We start from the raw sequence: 4,709 nt of genomic DNA, 5'->3' as shown, positions 1-4,709 counted from the left end.
TATTTTTTTCCAAACTAAGATTTTTCACAGGACTTCATATAATTTTTCCAGCTTTCCTGGTATAAACCATCTGTGGTCATTTTGCAGAGTCTCTTTAGGTCATGGGAAAGTTCTGTCTTTCCTGCATAGCACATATATGAGTCCTGCTCTCCACAGCCACTTTTTAGGAGTGGATAGTTGCATTGTCTCCAAGGAATTTAGATGTTGTCATGATGCCAAACTTGTTGTCTATCTATAATTGTGAACAAATTCTAGAATGCTCCTCCATTTAAATAACTCATTTGTCAGTTTTGAAGATGAGTTTTGCCTCTTTCTCAAAGAGACAGGCTATTATAGGATCTCTGTTAGAAAATGAAAGTCGTCAAACGTTTGATATGTTAGTAGTGTATTTATGTTGGTTTTCCAGAACCTTACAACTTTAAAATAATCATTGAAAGGTTAGGGGCATCTGGGGGGCTCAGTCATTAAGTGTCTGCCTTCGGCTTAGGTCATGATCCCAGCCAGGGTCCTGGGATTGAGCCCCACATCGGGCTCCCTGCTCGGCGGGAAGCCTGCTTCTCCCTCTCCCACTCTCCCCGGCTTGTGTTCCTGCTCTCGCTGTGTCTCTCTCTGTCAAATAAATAAATAAAATATTTTTTTTTAAAAAGAAAGGATAGAGAATATGAGATATATTGTCACAGCGAGTCCTGACCACCTTTTTTCAAGTCTTTATCACTTATCTTTTCTCATTAGACAAATTCCCATCTTCCTTCAGGACCCACCTCAGGTACTCTTCCTTGACTTTAGATTCCCCAGTGCCTCTGAATTTCAGAAGACAAATGATTCCCTATTTTGATATTTGAATATACCCTGTCACATGTATTTGAATTTACCTTGGCATATGTGTTTGAATTTTCTTTTATGTATGAGCTTGTATGGAGTGAAACAAATGCTCCTTGAGGACACAGACTAGCTCATATAATTCTAGTCAAGTCCAGACATCATATGCCCGGTGGCTGCAAATGAATGTTACTTTAAATAATAACTTCTAAAAATAGCAATACATACCCCTTGTGGATATTCTGGGAAATACCAAGATAATAAAGCAAATATGAAGTAGTCAAAAAATTGCAAGAAATATATTCTTCTATTTTTCTGGGATCTTTTCCTTTGAAAATGTGTGTGTGTGAACAAACTGTGATCATATTATATACAGTTTTGATACTTGTTTTTTTTAATAACCTGTCATGATCTTTTTGTTATGAAATATTATCCAAATGCACAATCTTGCCAGCCATCATTTATTCAACTGTTTACTTACAGTTGGACATTTAAATTGTTTCCGTTTTGACTTTATTTAAAAAAATATTTTGATAAATATCTGTATCTTTCTTCCAGAAAACTTTTACCAACGTACAATTCCAACAATCTATCGTAATGCCCTTTCCCTCCATTTTTGCAGCTGTCAGTATTATTGTTGAGTATATATATATATATATACATATTTTTAAATTTTAGAAACAAATTTTTATTATTTTAAATTACATTCTTCATTTATTAGGGACATTATCTATTTCTTATATTTAATAGACATTTAACTGTTTTCTTTTGTGCGCTGTCCGTTTGTGATTCTTTCTCGATTTAATTTGATATGTGATGTGTTACTCAGGTTCATAACTCATTACATTATTAAGGACATTATCTGCATCCATATTTGTTGGATTCATATTTATTTTTCCATTTTAGTGTTTACCTTTTAATTCTGATGTGGGATTTCTTGATAGCTTTTGCAAGAAATTGAATTTAATAATTTTTTTCTTTGTGAGTTTTCCATATAAAGCATTGAAAATATTTATTTGCATTCTCTCCTCACACAGATTTTTCTGCTTTGAAGTTTTTTTTTTTTTTTAAAGATTTTACTTATTTATTTGAGACAGAGAGCACATGAGAGGGGGGAGGGTCAGAGGGAGAAGCTGGCTCCCCGCCGAGCAGGGAGCCCGATGCGGGACTCAATCCCGGGACTCCAGGATCATGACCTGAGCCGAAGGCAGTCGCTTAACCAACTGAGCCACCCAGGTGCCCCATCTGCTTTGAAGTTTTAATGTTTAACTTTATAGAGTACTTAGACTTACTTGTTTCTTCCCCTCAATACAATAATTGATCAATTTCCCAGAACCATTTATTGAATATTTTTTCCTACTTATTATACATTTTCTTATTTATTGTATATTTTAATGCATATTATGTATTTCCTCACCGATCACATATGTGTCATATGCCAGTTTCTTATAACTGTGTATTTTGGAGCTCTTTATTCTATTTCATTGATCTATTCATTCTTGTTCTAGCTCTACAGTGCTGATTATTATAGCTTTATAGTAAATTTTAACATCTGGTAAGACAAATTCCTCATATTACTATCTTTTGGTTTTTTGTTTGTTTGTTTTTAGAGAGGAGGGAGAGAGAGAGAGATGAGGGAGGGACAGAGGGAGAGAGAAAATCCTAAGCAGGCTCCAGGCCCAGTGTGGAGCCTGACTTGGGGCTTGATCTCACAACCCTGAGATTGTGACCTGAGCTGAAATTAAGAGTCGGTCGCTTAACCGACTGAGCCACCTAGGTGCCCCCTCTCATTTTACTATTTTTATCTTTACAAAAGCATCGGTTTTTCTTGCCTGTTTGATCTTACAGAAATTTAACATTATTTGCCAAGTTAAAGCTATCTATTTGGGATTTTGCATAGAATTGCACTAAGCCTTAATACTTATTTGAGATACACCAGCAGAAAACATTATAGCATTCAGTATGTTCTTTCTTTCAAGTCAGACTAACAGTCGTTTCTTATTGGAAGAGAATTAACTGCCAGGCTGCCCCATAGTCCAAGTGTGCAAGAAGTAGTGTGTTAGCCGGTGGTAACTTACATCTGCAAAGAACATTTTATGAAGAGACTTGCGGAAGTAGCTCTCACAACCATTTTACTTACCTGCTACTTTTCCTTAGAACACAGACATGAATTTTCTCTCCTCAATACATCTCAAGCAAAAATTTTAATCCCGAGACTTTTTAACACCCTGGTGTTTCCTATCAAGCCAATGTTTGTTAAAATATTGAAGTAAATACCTTGAACAACTTTCATACTTGAATGAAGTCTAAAAACTTACCGCTGGAAAATTGCCCTAAAACCTAGTTGTGACACTGTAATATAAACAACAAAACTTTCACTCGTCTAAACCTTCTTATCTGTCTATTGTTTTTGGGTTTCATTCAGTTTTTCGTTGTCTCACATGCATGTGTCCTTGTTTCTGGTGGGAATTCTTGCTAAGTGATATGTATCTTTCTCTTCCTTTGGGATTTGAACTATCCCAGAACCATCTTTTCTCTTTTTTTTTTCCCATAAAGTCTGCTCCTTGGATGACGTTGTCCGTGTTTGGCTTCACAAACATCTGAATAAAATGTGTTTATTTTCCTTTAGAAATATGCATTGTAAACTGAGTGTACTTTTGTTTTTAGAAAAGTACAAGGTGATAATTCAAGGCCTAGAGGATTTTTATGTTCAGAGTAAGTGCAAGAAGAGTAGTCTTATTTTCCAAAGCTTTCTGTACTGAACAGCATCTTGAGATGAGAAAGAAATTTAATTAGTTTGGATTTTTTTTAAAGATTTTATTTATTTATTTGAGAGAGAGAATGAGAGAAAGCACATGAGAGGGGGGAGGGTCAGAGGGAGAAGCAGACTCCCCGCCGAGCAGGGAGCCCGATGCGGGACTCGATCCCGGGACTCCAGGATCATGACCTGAGCCGAAGGCAGTCGCTTAACCAACTGAGCCACCCAGGCGCCCTAGTTTGGATAATTTTATCCGTTTAGTTACTTGGCTTTAGATCAACAATTTTGAAGCAAAGATTGCCCATTATCATGGAAGAGGATTTTTCTTAATTCTTATTTTATGTTATCAGAACAATAATCTAGTAGCAAATCAAAAATCTCTAACTCGTGGTAGCAGCAGAGTGGTGCTTGCGAGGTGTTGAGTGCAGAAGCATTTTGTGTTTTGGGAACTCATTACAGTCTGAAAACTTCTTGCATTTTCTACGACAATTAGGGAAATAAGAAATCTTGACATCTTCTTAGGACAACATCTGTTCGGTACAGCAGGAGGATGCTTTTAAAGACATAATTTAGGAACACACGAGATATCAAATAACTTCAGGAAAGAAACTGTTACTTTAGTTTCAGGACAAGCTACAAAATTGAAAATTTTGTGAGAGTGGAAAACCAAACTTGGAGTAAATTATAGGCACTGATACTTTAGTCTGAACATATGTTTAGAAGCAATCACTACCATCAAACAGTGACCATGGACACAGGGCAGTAGGATGGATTTCTGAGAATCATATGCTTTTCATCTACTTTTGAACTCACAACTTGAGAGTTTCATGGCACTGGGATTCTGATGGTATTTGCAGCAATCTGCCACTATGACATCTCTGTAAAGATCCATGCAGACTCTGGGTGTTATATGGAAGTGATGAATCACTGAATTCTACTCCTGAAACCAATAGTGCCCTCTACGTTAACTAACTAGAATTTAAATAAAAACTTAACAAAACAAGACAAATAGTGGCTTTGCTTTTACTCTAAGTGAGACAGTAAATCACTGGGAGGTACAGAGAGGAAGACTGACAGGATGTGTCATATATATATATATATATATATATATATATATATATATATATATATA

The sequence above is a fragment of the Neomonachus schauinslandi genome, chromosome 5 (genome assembly GCF_002201575.2).
Source record: "Neomonachus schauinslandi chromosome 5, ASM220157v2, whole genome shotgun sequence".
Lineage (NCBI taxonomy): Eukaryota > Metazoa > Chordata > Mammalia > Carnivora > Phocidae > Neomonachus > Neomonachus schauinslandi.
The sequence above is the reverse complement of the archived record's forward strand: the minus strand, read 5'-3'. Positions refer to the sequence as shown.